Below are 21,222 nucleotides of genomic sequence, written 5' to 3'. Positions count from 1 at the left end.
ACCAAGACCTGATAAGAGACAGCTTTTTAATTAAAGCTAGATTTTAAAGATCGTCAGAATATGTTAACAAAATGTAAAATACATTTTCCAAAGGGTGGCATTGGGCAAATGTCAAGGAGTCCCGACGTCCTTTCCCCTCTACGAACTTTGCGGAAGCGTGGTTCCGGTGGTTCCAACCTTAAAACACCCACATTGTCGGCTTTCTAGCGACAAACCTCAATCAGGCGGCGGTGCCGTCCAACCTTCAATATTCCACCTGCTTCATGGTGCTTGAAGCTAAGTTGAAATTATAAAATCAATCAATAAAATAAATTCAGTTGCCAAGTGATCTCCATTCTGTTGGTGAACTAGCTCCCATTGCTGGATGGACGCCGTTCATGCGTTACACGCACTTTTGTCTGTCCGTGCATACAACCTTGAGTGCCTGTTTCTCACAGTATAATAACAATTTCAATATTTTGCTTGTTGCATATTTAAAATGCAGATGTTAATAAATGAATTTAAAACAAATTATCCACTGTCTCACTAAATAATACATGACAAAAGGCAGTATGAATTATGAAAATATACAGTTATTTAATTTCTTTAAGAACATTACATAATTTTATAGTTTTACGATGTTTAAAGTTGGTTATGTGTTTCATGAGAGATGTGTAACATTAAAACCGTGAAATGTCCGTGTTTATTAATTGATAAAATAAATTACAGAGATAAACAATCATGATAGAAAAATCGCGTCAGAACAAAGGACGTTTCGTCTTTTAAGGCAATGCGGGGCCTTCTGGTTTCCTTTCGGTTTATTTTGGGGTTCCACATTTTACGCTATATGGCCAATGTATTTATGATCAATTGCATTTTCAGGGGTATGAAGCAATAATCACGATATCATCCGCATAGGCTACTTTTTGAATTTTTATTGAGTATCCATAGTTATGCCACTACAAACCAAAAATTTCTACAGATCGTTTAATAAAGTGCAAACAACAACGGGCTCAATAATGCTCCTTGCTTTACACCCATATCGATGACAAATTCAAAAGCTCAGCCCATGTTTGCATAAGACTCTAGAGGTACTACCAGTACCGCGCCCTATAAAATCCATAAAATTTTTGCCTTTTTTTTTTGGACAGCTGTAGTTTACCCAAATTGCCACCACAAACCAAAAATTCTTACAGATCGTTTAATAAAGGGAAAACAACAACGGTCTCAATAATGCTCCTTGCTTTACACCCATATCGATGACAAATTCAAAAGCTCAGCCCATGTTTGCGTAAGACTCAAGCGGTACTACTATAAAGTCCATAAAATCTTTGCCTTTTTTTGGACAACGGTAGTTTCCCCAAATTGCTAAGAATAAACAAATTTTTTCAGTATTGCCTGATCTAAAACTGCCTGGAATTCCTTGAATACTTCATTATTTGCCCAAATGTTAAGTCCCTGAAAAATCAAAAATTTTACTGTTTGTATTTTTAAACGAGAAGCCTCTATACTTATTAAAATTATTAATATCACTCTTTATTATGGTTATATTGGTTACATACAAAATAGCTAAAAATGAATCGATTTCTTTCGTTTTCTAACACTGCCTACACGTTTACGCGGCCACGACATCGTGTTACATATTTATTATGCTAAACCATGTTGCATTTTTGTACTCGCCGTCAGAATGTTTTCAGGAGATGCCAATTTTGAACAAATCATTTGAAGAACGAACCGCGTCTAGGCCAGCACTCGATCTTAGTTATGCAACCCGCTTTCCCGTTCTTTTTTGGAATTGCTGTAATTTTTATTTTTAAAAAATATAATCACGTCTTAGTTGCATGGAGTTGCCCTATGCGAGGAAGAGAGAGCGATGAGGGCCGATTCTAGAAAGTGAAACTCGAGCAAAAGTAAATTCTGTACAATTTTGTAAGGGAGGAATCTGACGTTTGTCATGAAAATTCCTCCAGCACAAACGGCTCACATTTCGATATTTTCATCCCTAGCTGTCCGAGTGTTCTTCACTGAAGATGGCGCAAAGCCGAAACCAACGACCGGAAAGTGATCCAGCGCCAAGTTGATTTATCTACGACCGAATTAGTTAATTTATAAAACTGATTAAACAAAAATACCAAATCCACTGACAAAAAGAAATCACCGCAATGTGTGAACTTTCTACACATTTCAAAAACAGCCGCGGTGAAGGTCGGTCAACGTGTTATGAGGTTGTGAGCTTAACGACATTTCAATTATGACTTTTATCATTAGGTAAAGACTACAATTACGTTACAAATCGGATTAATTATTCCAGCGCTAAAAGCAACGCGAGAATAAGCTCTTCTAATTTTACCGATTCCGAATCGGATCCAAAGAAATTTTACTATTTAATTTAAAAAAAAATCGATGGACTCAAAGTCTGCGTGTTTCGGATTTTCAAATGATGTGATCATAAATCTTATACACGTCTCATCTCTCTCCCTAATACGAATTCAAGAAGTGAGCATTTTTAAAGGAAAACAAATTGAGGGAGTGATTGAGTGAATTGAATTGAACATTTTATTTATCAAAGCTCGCAAAATTATGTCTCCTGGACCTTTCATACATTTAACGAGCACTCGAACATACAAATAAAGTTTAAATAATTCAAATTACAAAGCACTTATAATAAAAATATATTTTTTTACTGTCTACATATATTTTTAAATATTATTGATGTTGTTTCATAGTATGATTGAAGAAAATCTAATAAGAGAAAACCTTGTAGATGTTTCTTATATATATTTTTACATGATTTCATAACATTGGGTAAATTGGTGTAAAGTTTAATAGATTTAGGAAAGAATGAATTATAAAAACAATGTGAATGACACAACGGCATTTGAAATGCAGTCTGAGAGCGTGCAAAAATAGTTTTTTTTTTACTTTAAAATGAGAAACAATGTCAAGTAGGTATAATGGTTTTTGTATTGTTATTATGTCATGGAAAATAGTCAAAATTTTGTATTTGAACAAGTCAATTTTTAAAATGGATAAATTATAGTATTTGCCATAAATTCCAGTATCGTATGGCAGATTAAAGATATAGCGACTAAACATGTTTATAGTAACATAACTTATGAAGATTTTTACTAAAAAGATTGGAAATAATTGCAAGTTGAGAGAGAGAGAGAGTGCTTGAGAGGGAAAGAGAGAGTGAGTTGAAGGGCGAAACAGTGATTGAGATGGAGAGTGAATGAGAAAGAGTGTATGAGTGAGGAGAGAGTGAGTGATAGGCAGAGAGATTGATTGAGAGGAAGAGAGTGAATCAGCGAGAGAGGGAGAAAGTGAGTGAGAAGGGAGCGAGAGTGATTGAGGTAGAGAGTGAGAGGGAGGAAGAGAGATGGATTGAGAGGGAGATAGAGTATTCATTAACTAAGTATTAACTAGTAATTAAATTCAAATATGAGGTCATCTGAGCAATAAAATTGATCAAAATAAAATGGTAGTTAAAACATACTATTAATTATGTAATCGAAATTAAATTGTATTATATTATATCTGTAATCAATGAAGGGAAAAGAATAGAAAAAAATGCAGTTTGAGAAGGTGTAAAAGTAGTTTTTTTAATTTAAAATGAGGACCAATGTCAAATAGGTATAATGGTTTTTTTATTGTCTTTACGCCTCGAATACTCGAAATTTTGTATTTTAACAAATCATCAATTTTTAAAATGGATAAATTATAGTATTGGTCATAACTTCTAGAATCATTATGTACCAGATATAGCGAATACACATATTTATATTAACATGTAATTTATGAAGATTTTTACTCAAAATATTAGAAATTACTGAAAGAAAATAAGTTGTATTTGGAAGCATTAGTGCATTAAAAAGCTTTAGCTTCATGTATTATTAATATTAAGTACTTTTTTCTTATTGATCTACAATAGAATGTATCCTGCTACAAGATTTATTAGTATGTGTATTCCAGGTTAAAAATGTATCTATTACTAAGCCTAGAATTTTTATTTCTTTGAATAAAATAAATATACTATCATCAATTTTGATTTCTACAATATTATCTTTGTTTAAATTTACAAACTGTTTGTGATGTCCTAATAAAATAGCGTTACATTTTTTAATATAAATGGATAAATCACGATCATAGGCTTCATTTTTTTAAGTTTTATGCCGCTATTTAGTTTTAATATGGTTTATGTTTAATCATTTATATTTAATGATTGTGATTTTACATATACAGGGGGTATCAACTTCTTAACTTTAGCAAAAAAAATGGTCTTTTACAAACCCAAAGTTGAATCGCATGGTGGTAACAGATTTAACGTAACTTCCTCACCGAACTGGGAAATGACACTAATTTGTTATTTTAAATGAGAATCCCATATTTTTATTGTACAACTCGATTTTAGAGCTTATTTTATGCCCCGTTTATTGAAAGGAAATTTTTGATAGGATCGACGGTTTCTGAGTTTGCCCCACGGAACACGCGTGAGGGGATATGCTTTTTATAACAAGATTGCTTTCCCAATTTATTTCGAAAACGATTAGCATTAGGAATTAAATTTAGGATAGGAATCGTCTCAGAATAGGGGTGTCTTGTATGCTTAGCTTAAATTAATTTCGAAAACAAAAAGAATTCTTTGTACAAAAAAGGACTTTGTACAAAAGACGTCATCCAGTCCGTTTTATTTTCATAATGACTATAAGCTGTTATTTTGCATTGTTGCAGATTTGACCAGTTAATAAAATTTATGTTTATAATCAATGCTCAAATACGCTTCCTGCGCAAAAAGACACAGTATAAAATCACTACATTTTAAATCTAAAACGTGGAGGGCTATCTTGTTTACAGAACGCATAACCCCTCCTCACGCGTCTTCCATCGTGCATAACTCAGAAAATCGTCGATCCGATCAAAATTTTTATCCAAGTGGCATAAAATAAGCAATACAATAAAAATATGGGATTTTGATTTAAAATTAATGTCGTTTCGCAGCTAGATGAGAAAGTTATGTTAAATCTGTTACCACCACACGATTCCTAGCCAAAATTAACTTGGGGCTTGTATAAGACCTTTTTTTGCCAAAGTTCATCGTGTTCGAATTAAATGGGTGGACTATAGAAGTACAAAAGAAGTAGTAAGAGAGAGTTTGTAAGTGAGTATGAGAGGAAGAGAGAGAGAGATAGATAGAGAGAGAGAGTGAGAATGAGAGAGATAGTCTTTTCATTTTCTCTCTAATACACTCTCCCTTATTCACTATCTCCAATCACTCTTTCTCACTCATTCTCACTTTCTATCCTCTCCTTTTTCTTTTTACTCTCTTTCTCACTCCCTCGCTCACTCTCTCTCTCTCTCTCTCTCTCTCTCTCTCTCTCTCTCTCTCTCTCTCTCTCTCCCCCTCCTACTCACTAACTCTCTCTCGCCAAAATTAACTTTGGGTTTATCTAAGAGAAAGAAAGAGAAAGAGAGAGAAAGAATCTTTTCATTTTCTCTCTAATACACTCTCCCTTATTCACTATTTCTCACCACTCTTTCTCACGCACACACTTTACTCTCTCTCTCTCTCTCTCTCTCTCTCTCTCTCTCTCTCTCTCTCTCTCTCCTTTTCCCCAAATACTGTTTCATTTTTTTTCTTTAAAATTAGTGGACCTTTCGAATTTTATTCTAGTTCGGAGGATTCATGGAGTACCAAAGTTCGGATTAAGGAGAGAGCCACTGTATTTCGATATGCAATGGCTACAAATAAATTATTTATTTAAAAAATATAATCACTGCATATATTTGAGAGATTTCAGTCGCTTAAATGAAAGATTTACATGCGAAACGTGGGTACTTATCTTAGAACTAAAAACAGAACGTACACATAGATAAGGTGACATTTTACGCAATAGTCTTGTTAAAAAATGTTATCACTATTATTATTGATATATTTCCAGCTAGAGTTTACCAGAAACGTCTGTTATTTTCTACGCTAAAAATAATATATATTTTTTGTACTTTCAGGGCCGAGCTTGTTATATTAAAAGTACGACAGTTGTTTTAAGTTAATGACACGTCATTAATGATAGGTTAGCCCACTGGGGATTTTTGAGCGTGCAATAACGGCTCTCCTCGTTTTGTATTCAGTAATCGATTAAAAGTAAAGACGTGATTTGCACGAAACCTTGCCTGCTCTTCTGCCAGGCAGGGTCGGCGGAATATACGGAAGCCACACCTGCGTCGCCTTGAATGGCGTCAGATTATCCTATCTCGATTTTAAAAAAAATATATATTTCGAATATGTGTGTATTTTCAGGTGATAAAAAGGCCAAGAGAAAATTGGTCGCAGATCTCGACAACAGTTTGGCATTTGCGGCAAGGACAGGCCTAAGTGTGTCAGCGTTTGTACGCTCATGGGGGGGCTTATGAAATTTCGAACCCACCGATTCGATTTCCTTTAATCAGATTATCGTTTTACTATATGAAATAGACCGGATTTCGAATTGTGCAAGTGAGCTATATTGAGTATATCTTACTATCTCGCCTTGAAGAAATTTTAAAATTGATACAGACAACTTGAACATTTTTTTTTTTGAAACGCTATTTTATATTTTATGAGGGAGAATCATAATACTTCTATTATCCAAAGGCATACAAAAACCTACAGAAGTGACTTCGGCCAAAGGTCTCACCCGGTTATTCACCACTTCCACAGGCTTTAAAATTTAATATTAATCAATTTATGTTTATTGGTCTAATTGACCAGATTACTTATTTCAATTAACGTTTTTTTTTAATATATATATTTATTTTATTTATTGCTATCTGTACATAATATACATTGAGCAAATAGTTAGTTATAAACTAGTCCGACAGACCTGTCAGACCAGAAGGCAGTGAGGAGAGAAACCAACATTTATTTAATTGGGGGGGGGAGTAAAAGTTAATTTGGTGGGTTAGATAGAAGGTCACGAGGCCATCGTCGTTTTAAACGGCGTGGAGGATTGTAAGGGTGAGATGTTGAGGAAAGAGTTAGGGCTAAAGGGTTAGGATGGAGGGAGAGTTTAGAGTGAAAAGTGAAGAAGCGTGTATGGATAAGATCTTTCACGAAAGGGATTTTAAGATCTTTGTGGATCGTTTGATTTGTGACGTAGAAGGGAGCATTGAGGATACGGCGGAGAACTTTAGATTGAAAAGACTGAATTCGTTGGATATTGGATGATTTGGCCGAGCCCCACAGCTCGACTCCGTAGGTCCAAATAGGTCTGATGAGTGTTTTGTAAGCGGTTAGTTTGTTATGTATGCTTAGTTTTGATTTTGGTCCAAGAAGGTGTCTGAGTAGTCCATATCTTTTGTTAAGTTCTTGCCGTTTTAATCGTGTATGTGGGTTCCAAGTAAGTCTACTATCTAAGTAAAGCCCAAGGTAGCGGACTTGGTTCGATGGTGGTATTATTTTGTTGTAAATGTGCACTGGTGGACAGGTTTGTCGTTTGAGCGTAAATGTAACGTGTTGGCTTTTTTGTTCGTTTAACCTGATCCGCCACAGATTGCACCAGTTGGTAATAAGGTTCAGGTGTTGTTGGAGAGCTTCTGTTGCTAGGATAGGATTGGAGTGTGTTGATAAGATTGCGGTGTCGTCCGCGTAGGCTGTGATTTGTGTGTTCGGATGTGTGGGTATGTCAGCAGTGTAGATGGTGTAGAGGATTGGGCCTAGGATACTTCCTTGTGGAACGCCAGCTTTGATTGGTGTGATAGGTGAAAACTCGGTGCCGATTCTTACTTTAAACCATCGATCTGAGAGGAAGGATTTCACGATAAGGTAGTAGGTCTGAGGGAGGATACCTTTTAACTTATAGAGGAGCCCGGGGTACCATACTAACCATCCCTAACCATCCCTAACCGTTTTTTAAATTTTTTGTTATGTAAGCCATTTTTTGTTATGAAAAAGCCAAAGGTCCTGGGTTCGAATCCCGCTTGTGACACTAGCTTTTCTGTCTCAACCAAGATTTTACATAACAAAAGAAACATTTTAAATTTAAGGTAATTTTTTTTCGGCTGTTGTGTTTACTCAAGCAAGTTGTAAAATTTTCAATTTAAAAAAAATTTTACATTAAGGAAAACATTGTTTTTGTCTTATCAGAATTATTAAAAACATTTATTTTTATGAAGATCTTCGTGTTTTAAGTAAAATTTTACGTGTGTTTCTTAGTGACCTGTTGTTTTGTAATTTGTTGAAACCGCGAGGAGCGGTCGAGAATGAGGTAGTTTAGAAAAACACCTTTATAATTTTTTGGCAGATGTTTCGACCTTTAATCGGGTCATCTTCAGAGCATGGGTAAATTACAAAAAATCAATATGACATCACAAGAACAGCACCACACTTTATGTGAGTATGAAATACTTGGATCAAAATTTATATTTACATCTTTAATTGTATTTTTTCCAATCAACGAATGTTTTGTAATTTATCCAGGCCCTGAAGATGACTCGAATAAAGGTCGAAACGTTGAAAAAAAAAATGAAAAAAGTGTTTTTCTAAACTACCTCATTCTTGACCGCTCCTCACGACTTCAACAAATTGTAAAATTTTATGCTTTTTCGTTCATGTACTGTATTCAGGACGAACGCCGATGAAAAAATTTATAATTGTTTAAAGTTAAACGGGATCGCTTTTTTTTTCGTTTAGTTTAAAATTTGCAGGTTGCATCGGCTTACCGCGAGTGTCGACTGGTAGTCGACTAAAGACGGCGTCCTTGCCAGGTGAAAGGGCCCTGCCTTCGTATGTGAGAGGCACCGGGAAGGACTTGAAGACCTGCTTGATCACTGTTCACTTCTACTGGAAGTCTCGGAATGCATGGGTTAAAAAAATTTTAAAAAATGAAAAAAAACGAAGGCCTGTCCATTTTTATCTTTTGAAATAAATAACTGAACGACTTGTCCATTTGGTATAAAGTTCTGCGAGACCTGTAATTTCTGGAACCCAGTTCTATTTGCAGATTTATAAATTTCTTTTTAATTCCTTGCTCCCTAAATACTACTACTACTACTAATAATAATAATAATACTTTATTTGACAATTAATATAAATAACAAAATATACCCGTTTAAAAAAAAACATAAGTATTTACAGCAATGGAATATCCGTCTGCTTGGGGGCGAGTTTAATGATAAAATATTGATAAAAGATAATAAAATAGCCAATAAAATATAATAATATTCTGTGTTTTATAACGTAATTAGAAAAAAAATAATAATAAAACAAAATAAAATAATCTGGTGAACACCGAACTGGATAGATTTATATACCATTAATTAATTAAGTAAAAATTTCTTCTAATAAATCCAAAATTGAATTCTTGTGCCAGTTTCCTGTGGTAAAACAAGGCGTGACGAGCGAATTTTTTTAGTTGCAGGCTTGACTCATTTACAAGTTTGACTAGGTTTTCTTCCGAGAGCACAGCACTACCCAAATATGGAGCACGCATCTCGGACAAAGTGGTACATTTAGCCAAAAAGTGCACGATGGTTTCCTTTTCCCTTGTATTGCACAGAGATTACATTTCTGTATCCCTCTGGCAGCCGATAGGCCTTGATAAAGGGGGTAGAGGTCAGGAACAGAAGTTCACCTCGGAGTTTGAAGAGCCAGCGAAGATCCCTCAGTTTTAGTGTTCTTCCATGTTTACCATACGTTTCCCATCAAGATTTCGGTCAAGCTTCTTGTACAAAAGAAACCTCTCTGTTGTCCAAAAAGCTCTTGTTATCACTGGACTTTATATTGAAAAGAATGCACTGGAATTCTGGAAATGACGTCTCGAGAGAATCGGAAAGAAGGATATCTCACTGATATCGAGACTCTAACAAGTCTCCAGTGCTGATACCAGAAAATATTTTTATTTAATATATCCTTAGCTGTGTATTTTTGTATTTTGTATTTTCGTGTAACGGTGACAAGGAAGTTTTAGGGTTTGTATAAAATTTAAAATGGAGCTTTAACTTGTTCAGAAATAAGGGATGAACACGGTTTCTAAACATAGCATTTTGGAGTACAGGAAGGCAACTGCTTGATCAAGCACCTCAACGATTTTTGAAAACCCCAAACTTGACATCCGTACGTGAGCATCAACGGCAAACCGCATTCAACAATTTAAATTTGGAAGATGAAGGGAGGTGAGATAAGGGGGTGCTTCATGAACCCAGGCCGTATAGTATTAAGCGCAAATACTATACGCTGCCGAGACTTTCTGCATAAAGTGTGTATTGAGTGACAAACAAGAAGTTAGCGTCACATCAAGGCAATTGTACTCATTTCCTACTTAGATAGGAGCCCCTTCGAAAGACCATTTTTCTTTCGAGGCTAGTCTGCCTCCTCTCCTAAAAACAATGACCTTCGATTTTTGTAAATTAACCGTTAGGTTCCGTCAGCCGCAGTATTTCGCCAGGCTATTAACATTTTGTTGCAGATAGGAAACGTTATCCACAAGCAAGACCACATCTTGTGCTTACATGAGGGCTTTTATATACGAGCTAATAACCTTGATCCCTGCATTCAAATCCATAAAAATAGAGAAGAGAACGGGGCTAAGAATACTGCCCTGCCTTACGCCTGTGAAACCGGTCTGAGACGCCTGTTTTCCCCCGCACTGATGCTTTTGTCGTAAACGGACTTAATTATATTGCTCCCTAAATAATATGTGTATTAAAAGTCTAGAGATGACTCTTAACCTCGCTAAGTCCCTGAGATGTCACGAAAAGTCATAGCATTGTGTTGTATTTGATCAATTCCACGCACTATCGAAGAACCCAGTACTACTTAAAAGCTCTACATCGTATTTTTAATTAGTATTTGTTCAGTTTTTAAAATATAACATATATTTTATGTTTTACATTCATCTACCTTGCTATCTCGATGATCGAATCGCTTAAGTACTTTCTTATATGTTATACTTAGGTATATGTTAACAGGTCACAAAATTTACCTTCAAGTAATGAATTATTGTTGTTTTTATTATATCTCGTAGTGTAACTTGGAAAAAAATTAAATAAATAATAAAACAAAAGAAATGCCATTAAATGGAGGATTTTTTTAACTGAGTGGTAAATTGGTGAATAATATTGTTAAGTTACTGCACAAGGGTAATGCAAGTAGTTATTCAAATTATTCAGACATCCTAAGAAAAATTAATCAACGGACCTTGTGTTCAGTCACGATTCCGCAGAGGAATGGCTAATCTTTTAGTCGTGATGAGCAAGGAAATGTGCCGTCCTCAGTAAAGCCTGTTTAGAATGCTTGAATCTCGCTTTTCCGGTTTCCATACAGGAACATCGTTGCTTAAATCCAAAAATATAAGCGAATTAATCTTCAAGACAAATGCAAGACGAAAAAACAAAACATACTCGTCCGAATTTGAGGAAGAAATGTGAACAAGTGAAGAAATACGATTATTTAACTGTAAGACTTTAAAGACGGTCTGGAAACAATGTAAAAGATAAATCCGTTTTTATGGTTGGATTTTATTTTGTACTTATCAGTTATTACTCTGCACCCTGCAGCATCTAAGATGCACCGGGATCCGCGAGGGCTGTGTTTGGAACCCATTTCTTGCCCCTTCTATTGGGTTGTTTCACATGAAATGTCCGATTTTATAGTTTCAGAAATTCAGAGAGGATGTTGCGTTTTTTTGTTGTTTACTTCCAATTGATTACGTACTATAATTTCGAAGTTATTAATCCTCCGATTTTTTTTATAATAACGAGCTCCCCAGTCCATTACAGTTTTTAGTGTACCTCCAAATATGAACATGGAAAGTATCGTTTTTCGAGTAATATTCCTTTACGAGTTTATTCATAATCATTCATCTCGGTCATTCGGCAGCTGAAGCTGCACGAAACACAAGTAAGGCGTTTGGGGAAGGGAACCAGAACTGGAAAAGGAACCCCGCGGAAGACCTCCAACTTTAATCGACAACGATGTCCTTAATCTTCAGGTGTAGGAAAACCACTATCTAACAGTCAGAGGACTCGCAGTACAACTAAATGCAAGTGCAGCTACCGTGTCAAGACAATAAAGGAACAGAGGAAAAGTCAAAAAGCTTGACCTATGGGTCACTCATGAACTCATTGAGCGACAGCAGTTAAAGCGCCTTGGGCCATGGGTTTCCTTGCTCGCCAGGCAAACAACCGAGCCTTTTTTTGAGTGAATAATTACTGGTGATGAAAAATGTATTGCATATGACAATCGACGAACGATCAGGACACATGCCAAAACAAAATTTACACTCAAAAAAATTGATGGTGACCGTATGGTGGTCCATGGCTGGAATTATTCACTACTCCCTTTCGCCTATAGGTAGGACCATTACCTCCCTACATCGTACTGCAAGGAAATTGATGAAATGCGTAAAAAATTATTTAAAAAACTACCTGTATTGGTAAATCAGAAAGGTCCTCTTCTTTACTAGACCGCCAGGTTTAGTGTTTCAAATCATGATGTAAACAAATTGAAAGAGCTTGGCTACGAAGTTCTTCAGCATCCACCTTATTCTCCAGACATGTCTGCAACAGATTTTCACCAGTTTAGGAAATTAGGCAACTTCGTCAAAGGAAACATTTTTGAAAATGATGTTCAAGCCCAAAAAGCATTTTCAGATTTTGTTTCATTTCAAAGCTCAGAAATCTTCAGTTCTGGCATAAAAAAGTTGGTCACGCGTTGGGGAAAATGTGTAGAAAATGAAAGCAAATACTTAGAATAAAATTATTTTGTTTTTATATAGTAATTTCACTAAAAAAACCTTTGCCTTGGACACGGACATTTCACGTGAAACAAACCAATTATAACCTGTTCAAAAAAATAATTGGGTGGTCAGGTGTATAAGTGTAGAAGACATCTGAACTAATTGTTGCAGGGATTTGTATTACTATTATTACAGAGGGTGTTAAAAGTAAATCCCCAAAAGTCTATAAGTTTTATACACCTATCGCAGATTTTAAACGATACCGACAGTCAGGTTGCAGCTTGGGTACCTGAAGCTATTTCCGTCAGATAATTAGGCGTCACACTGAATAAAAGAATAACATATTCAAAACAAATCAGAGATGTGATTAAACGACTTATGGGGCGAACCCGTCTTATAAAGTCCGTCCTTGATAAGAGTTCTTCACTTTCACTCTTCAACAAAAGGTTGTTATACCTATCACTTCTTTGTCCTATTTGGCAGTATGCGTCACCTTTCCTGGGGTCTTCAAGTAACTAAAAATATCCCAAGTTCACCAAAATCGAGTTCGGCGGATATCACGAATGCACCTTGGAATTTGGAACTGTATACTTCACCGCGATATACAAATGCGAAATTGTACAAACGCATAACTGAGCACCCGAATACGATCTTCACTGTTTTTGTCCAGTCGCTGCCCCCGGCATGTGAATCTTAAAGGCTCAAACTGAGACATCACGCTGACCTTGCTGTGTAAATAAATTTTAAAAAATCTAAAAAACATCCGAATTTTGGAGGACAACAACTGGGTTGAAACCACCTCGCATGTTTCATGTCAATTAGCGTTAACGCTACTCTATATATTTTGCATTACTTCCCAAACTCTTCCAAGTGTATAAAACTTATGTTCAATAAAGTTACCTGCATTTAAAAAAATACATGCTAACAAAAAAATTTCAAACAACGCTTTATTATTATTCCATAAATGAAAGGCTAAACCTATTAGAATATTGAATACTATTATTGCTTTAACTCCCTCATTCACCCACTCATCATCTCTCACACACTTAATTTCTCTCTCTCTCACTTTCTTACAACTCACTCTATATATCTCTTTCACTTACGCAGTCTCTCTCTCACTTAGTCACTCCTTCTCACTCAATTAGTCACGTTTTTTCTCACTCTTACTCACTCTCTCTCACTTACTTAGTCACTCTCTCTCATTTCATTCATCTCATTCATCATAGTTCGTGAGTTACGAACTCACTTACTCTTTTTATCTCGTTCAATCACTCTTTCTTCTCTGCCACTTTCTCTTACTCTCTATCCCACTCACTCACTCTTAGACCCTTACTTTCTCTCTCTCTCTTTCTTTCTCGCACACTCTCCCTCATTCGCTCCCTCTTTCCCTCTCTCTCACTGACTCACTCACGCTGCAAAACCGAGCTAACTTCTTATTCAGCATAATCCAAACAATTTACACAGAAAATAAACTGCGATTCATAACGTTTTCAATCTGTGATATAGCATAATATAAAATGCAAATAAAATCATCTAGCTATATACTATTTACCACCTATAAGTAAGGAACATAACAATAAAAGTAATAACATTTAAAACGGAAAATATTTGTCATAATAAATATGAACTTATAGATGTTAGTAATCTTAATTTAATTATTATAGTAATAAAATTGCTCATACATTATTGATTCTTACAGTTCGTTATATACGTGTATTAATAATTTGAAGCATGTAGAATACAATCCCTCTTACTATCATAATAGTAGTAATAGGAATAATAAAAAAATTCTTCCTCGCTCTTTCCCCCTCATTCTATCTCACTAACTAACCCTCTCTGATTCACTCTCTCGATCTCTCTCATTCACTTATTCTTTCTATCTCTCACTCATTGTCTCTCACTCTCTTTCTTTTTTCTCACACATTCTTCGTCATTTAGTCTCTCTTTCACAAACTCACTCTCTCTGATTCACTCTCTCGATCTCCCTCATTCATTCACCCTCTCTCTCTCACTCACTCACTCCCTCCGTCCCACTTTCTCTTTCTTTTTTCTCACACATACTCCCTCATTCACTCTCTCTCAATCTCACTACCTCACTCTTTCTCTCTCTCTCTCTCACTACCTCCCCACCTCTCTCTCGCTCTCTCTCTCTCTAACTCACACTCTCACTAACTCACTCTCTCTCTCTTTCTCTGATTCACTAACTCTCTCTCACATTCACACTCACACTCTCTCGATTTTTTCTTTCTCACACTTTTCCTCATTCTCTCTTTCTTTCTCTTTTCCTGTCTCTCTCTCTCTCTCTCTCTCTCTCTCTCTCTCTCTCTCTCTCTCTTTCTCTTTCTTTTTCCCTTTCTCTCTCTCTCTCACTCTTATTGCATTTGTTTGCTTTACAATTCTCACTTCTTGAATTTTTTGCTGTTCGGATTACTGGAATGTTCGGAGTATCTAGGTACTTTATCGTTTATATTTTTGTAACTAAAAAATTAGTAAAATTAACTTTAAAAAAGAAGAAAGTATTTTGACTAAAATTTAATGTAAACATACACACCATCTCCACATAGCTACTAACAAACTCTTCCTAAAGTGGAATCGATATTATCGATCTAATGCCGTCTATTTTTCAAAAAGTACAACTTTATTACTTCACCTTTATCCGATATTAACCTTAACTTAAAAACAAATGTGTATTCCAATTATGTCTTCAAAAGTTATGAGTAACAATTTTATAAAAACTTCTCGATAAAAATAGGTTACTGGTGTAGGAAGTGAAGTATCAAAATGAACTCTCATTACATCTGTGGTAGTTTCTCTTATCCTACGCAGGCAGAATTACATTTACCAATTGAAAATGTGGGAATTACGCGTGACTTACCAGTTTGGAATCTTGGATTACGGCTAGATAAAAGCGTGAAAACGTTTTGCAATGAATCAGAGAAAGGATTCACCAAATGAAACCATAATTTGGATATTTAATCCATCACCCTTGTTCAAAAAATGCTATTCTATTTTCCTCTCATAAGGTTCATCTTCAATTAATTATGCGACTTGTTGGGCAGATGCTTACAAATAAAATTCAAGTCGATCTCAATCGTGTATTGAGACTGGGCTGCGTAATGCAACGAAGCATGACTCTCATCAAAAAATCATGCACGGGTTAAAACCACAAACCACAAAAAGACCAGCAAATTCGCCCTTGCGCATCCTAACAGAAGATTGAAGATGCGCCAGAACTGATTCAACGATAAATAATGAAATTTGATGAAACATCGATACTTCCGCATTGGTATCATATAATAACATGTTACATCCATTTTTAAATTTACAAGGACTGTGATTTTTACATAACCTTAATATTCTTTTATCACATTATATAATTATAATTATAATTTTTTCCCCTCGAACCCTCAATCTTGCATAGACTTTATTAAGATTGCAACCTAGCCATTAACATAACCAAAAAGGAATATTTTTTCTAATAATTACCGTAGGCAATAAAGCTTATATACAAAATATTTTCTTCCTTCAGTTCTTATATCACACTTTCACCACTGCACCAGTAATAAATCATGTCTAGGTGTTCTAGTTGGATAGGTGGACTTCTACGCAGACCTGTCCTCTAAGTCTTTGATGGTGGACTAAACCTTGATAAATTGATTCCTCTGATGTTTACATTTTGGGGTAGAAGTCTTCATTCTGATGTACAAAGGTGCATTGACCATGTTTCTCAATACTTTGGGAAATCTTTGTATGATTTGGCCTTTGGCCTTGCTGGCATGCCGTAAGTCGAGTAAGCTTGTGGGCAACTACTTTCAATTGACAGTGGAATTTGGAATAGTTCTGCCCACAGGCCAGTAGAATTTTTGGAATTTGTGTTTTTAGCATCGAATCTTCACTTTCGATACAAGTACTAGAATCAAATGCTTTCTTTGGTATCGGAAAAAATATTCGAATGAAAAATGGTTAAAATAGAACCGAAATGTTCTTTAAAAAATCCCCGATAGAAACTGAAATAGATAAATAATTTCGTTGAGAGGTTTGCTTGGGAAGACTGGATGTACAGTAATCCTCCCACCATGGTTCATGATTTGTTGAAGTCGTGAGGAATGGTCAAGAATGAGGTAGTTCAGAAAAACACCTTTTTCATTTTTTGGCCGACGTTTCGACCTATATTCGGGTCGTCTTCAGGGCCTGGGTAAATTATAAAATGTATGTTGATTGGAAAAAATACCAATATGGCACAATAAGAATAGCACCACACTTTATGAGTATGAAATACTTGATTTAAAATACATATTTACATCTTAAATTGTATTTTTTCCAATAAACGTAAGTTTTGTAATTAACCCAGGCCCTGAAGATGGCCCTAATAAAGGTCGAAACGTTGGAGAAAAAAAAGGTGTTTTTCTAAACTACCTCATTCTTGACCACTCCTCACGACTTTCAACAAATTATGAAACAACAGGTCACTAAGAACCACACATAAAATTTTACTTAAAACACGAAGATCATTCATAAAAATAAATGTTTTTAATAAGTATGATAAAACAATAACAATGTTTTCCTTAATGTGAAATTTTTTTAAACCGAAAATTTTACAACTTGCTTGGGTAAAACACAAGAGAGAGAGAGAGATATATAGATAGGAAGATTGATGAATAGTGAGAGAGGGCGAAAGAATGTTTGTTTGTGTGTATGTGCGTGTGGGGGGCAGATAGGTAGATATATAGATATATAGATAGATAGATAGAGAGAGAGAGAAAGAGAGAGAGAGAGAGAGATAGAGAAAGAAAGAGTGAGAGAAGGGAAGAGGCAGAGTGAAAGAAAGAGAGTGAGTGAGGGATAGAGAAAAGAAAGAGCCAGAGTTAGAAAGTCAGAGAGAGAGAGAGAGAGAAAAACGGACAGACAGACATATAGAAGGAAAGAAAGAGGGTGTGAGAAAAAGTGTGTTCTGTCTGACTCTCTCACACGCATTTTTTTTTCTTTTTCTTATTCCCTCTTTTTTCCTTCTATGTCTGTCTTACTTTCTCTATCCTCTCTCTCTCTCTGTCTCTGTCTCTCTGTCTCTGTCTCTCTCTCTCTGTCTCTCTCTCTCTCTCTGTCTCTCTCTCTCTCTCTCTTTCATGTTGTTGCAATATTGGAACAACTATTTTCGTAAATTAATCACCTCAACATGTCGGTATACAGAACTGGTTTATTTTGCTTTAAAAAAAAACATAGTTATGAAGTACATCTAGACCTGTCGAAAGTGTTTTTTTTTTTTTTTTTTACACCTACTCATTTAATCATGTGGAAGAGATGTGCATAGCCGTCCTTCGCAAAACTTGGATTTTTGATCAATTGATTAGTATAATAATCTATAATTTTCTCTTACAACGAAACCGTATGGATTTTTGTTTTTTTTCGGGTGGCTCTAATAGAATTCGTACTGAAAAATTGGTATTAAAACTATCCTAATCAAAAACAACCGACCGATGACATCTGGCAGTCCCACAAGCAGAAGGAAAAGGTACATGGACAGAAGAGAAAAACGGGCTCAAGTTCGGAATATGAGCTGTACTTATACGTCAACAACCCATCATCTACTCTAAAATATTAAAACTAAAGAAATGGGAGGACATGAAAACCAAAAGTATCGAGTACTGGTATCGAATATTCTTTAGCGTCGCACGACAATAAAATTGAAAACCCCTATTCAAAGTGAAAACTGAGAATAATTTATTCAAACGAATCCTTTATATTTTTTATAAGCAGACATGTTTTGTAACCATTTCATAAAAATAGGAAAAACTTCAAGACTGCAATAAATGAGAATTAATCGACGTCGTGACGCAGCCCCTTCTCTGCCTTTAAACGAATTCCCAATCGGATGGTACAGAGGCGCACTTGGCATTTCACTTTCAACTCGAGAATGCTCTCCAAGTGGAAGGCTCGAGTGGAAATCCATTTCGAGAAAGTGACCTTAGCAGATGCTGAATCGCACCGGCTGAAACTGTCAAAATCAAGGGGCGTAAGAAGTAAACAAGTAAACGCCCCTCTGAATAAGCCGAAATGGGTTTTTTCTCTAATGTCTGATTACAGAGCTCACTCAGAAATCCTTACTAATCACTGCAGGCACACTGCGTACAGTGCAGTCTCCCTTGCTGAGATTCAATACACACAAATCACAATCTAACTGCAGAATCAATTGGGAATACGAAGTGGGAACTGCGGAAAAATCGACTCTGGAAGATCTCTCGCTTTCTCTCTCTCACTCACTCTCTCACTTTCTTACACACTCACTCTACCTATAATTATCTTTCACTCACTCAGACACGCTCTCTCTCCCTCTCTTGTTCTTACTCAATCACTTTCTTACACACTCTATCTATCAATAACTTTCACTCACTCAGTCTCTTTCTCACGCTCTCACTTACCCCTCTCTCTCTCTCTCCCCCATTCTTACTCACTCACTCTATCTATAAATATCTTTTACTTAATCATTCACACACATAGTCCCTCACTCTCTCTCTCTCTCTCTCTCTCTCTCTCTCTCTCTCTCTCTCTCTCACCCACTTAGTCCCTCTACCTATCTCTCTATCTATCTCTCTATCTATCTATCTCACTCACTTAGACACACACACTCTCTCTCTCTCCCTCTCTCTCTTACATACTCACTTACCATTTCTCTCTCATTCACTCACTCACTTACATTCTCTCCCACTAACTCACTCTCTCTCAATCCCACTTTCTCTTTTCTTTTTCGCGCATTCTCCCTCATTTCTTCGTCCCCTTCCCTGAAAACAATGTTTCATTTTTTTACGAGGGTATTTCAACTGAGGTGATATGAAGGTTTGAAAAAAGTCCATCTGTAAGTATTTCGTTTTCGAATGCAGGACCGCTGAATTCGAAATCTGTACCTTTACTTTACACTGTAGAGAGATGAAATGTTTCATTAGTATCTTTAAAATTCTCAATTGTTGAATTTTTGCCCAATTCGGATACCAGGAATGTTCGAATTATGGGGAGAACATGTGTTTGTTTGTACCCTGTTTTAAACAATTTAGTGAAACTATCAGTCCTTAGTTCCGCAAAAGAAAATTGCCTTATCTAGGAAGGAAGACCATACAATAACGGGATAGGATCATGTTACATTACCCGCATGTGGGGTACCATCCAGTGGTACAATCTCAACCTAATTCTGCTCAATCGCAACACAAACAAATATAAATTATTTGCTACCAGATAAGCAAAAATGACATAGGCGGCACATTGTCTGAATATGAAATTAATGAACGTATTTAGTAATAAATCAACGTGTCCCACTGAGATGAGCAATGTTGACTGTTTCACGTTGTCATTAAAATACGCTTATTGTCCTATGACACCAACCGTTCAAAGCTGATCTGTGAATTTACATTTATGCTTAAAAAGAACAGGACGGCTTGATTTAGTTAGTCGGAATTTTTCTGATTTGAAAATTTGGACCATTTTAAAGAGATGACGGCTTTATATAAAAACCGTTTGCATTACACAAGAGTTCGCAGTGATTCAGGCAAGAGAAAATATTCGAACCGAAATAGAAATTTCGTACGAATTCTTGCTCTTGCATGTGTGTGAGTAAATCCGTGTTATCTGCAATTGTCATAAACGGCTGTATTTCAGACCGAATCCGTGTACAACTAGGACGAGGACGGAGGATAATTACGATCTAAACAGGCGTTTCGCAACGTCAAGGAACGAGGGATCGAAAAACGAAAGTCCACGCCCGTCGCTGGAACGTTGTTCTGATTGTTAACTCGACAAATACCAAACGGTGTCCGTACAGACGGCCAAACGACAAAATGTGCAGTCGGGCTTTCACCCGTTTGTCTACTTGCCAATTATTCCGAACGTCGGTTCTACCCACCGTGAACACAGTTTAGCCAACAAATTATTTCTGTCCGACTCTAATTAATCCGTTTATCCTCGTGTCTACAAACCTATTGGTTTATGGCAAATTGTGACTAACAAACGACTTATTGACAATACCGTTCTAAAACCTATTTGGGTGTGGGCTGTGATCTTCTGCGAACTGTTCCAAGATATATAAACATCTCAATCCAAAATATTCAGAAAAAAGTGCAAAAAATTCCACCCAATTGATTTTATTTTTCATTTTCTCGATAAAAGAAAATTCTGCACTTAATTTGTCTCATTGTTTTTACCAATAGATATTTGTGTATGCTGGGTTTTAAATTGGGAATATCAATTAGAGGTAAATGCACAATCTTTAACCCAAATCAAAAATAAAGGATTTTTCAATTTTTTTTACGGAATTAAAAATGTTTATTCAGTCTCATTTGAATTCTGAAGCAATAAACTATTTAGTTGGCATCTTTATTTTCCAAATTTCATTTTTAAACCTAAAAATGCCACAGTGCTGAGGATGTTGGGCGTGGTGTGGCACTATTGATGATGGACGTTCCATCAGGTACGGCTTTTGCCATCGGAGTTCCCTCCGAAACTCTGCGAGACGCCGTTAGACGTTTTCGAGGAACTGGGTCCTACC

General features: G+C 36.0%; 1 protein-coding gene and 1 long non-coding RNA gene across 2 annotated transcripts in view; one reads left to right on the top strand and one right to left on the bottom strand.

Annotated features, from left to right (window-relative positions):
- Positions 1–21,222, top strand: part of LOC106674140 — a 179,914-nt gene that overhangs the window by 11,924 nt on the left and 146,768 nt on the right. The window lies entirely within an intron of this gene.
- LOC106674141 overlaps positions 12,436–21,222 on the bottom strand; it is a 62,220-nt gene continuing 53,433 nt past the window's right edge. The window contains exon 2 of the long non-coding RNA XR_002910941.1: positions 12,436–12,513. This is a non-coding gene — a long non-coding RNA (uncharacterized LOC106674141). The remainder of the gene's footprint in view (positions 12,514–21,222) is intronic.

This window comes from Cimex lectularius, unplaced genomic scaffold, assembly GCF_000648675.2.
Source record: "Cimex lectularius strain Harlan isolate CLEC.00 unplaced genomic scaffold, Clec_2.1 scaffold264, whole genome shotgun sequence".
Lineage (NCBI taxonomy): Eukaryota > Metazoa > Arthropoda > Insecta > Hemiptera > Cimicidae > Cimex > Cimex lectularius.
The sequence above is the reverse complement of the archived record's forward strand: the minus strand, read 5'-3'. Positions and strand labels throughout refer to the sequence as shown.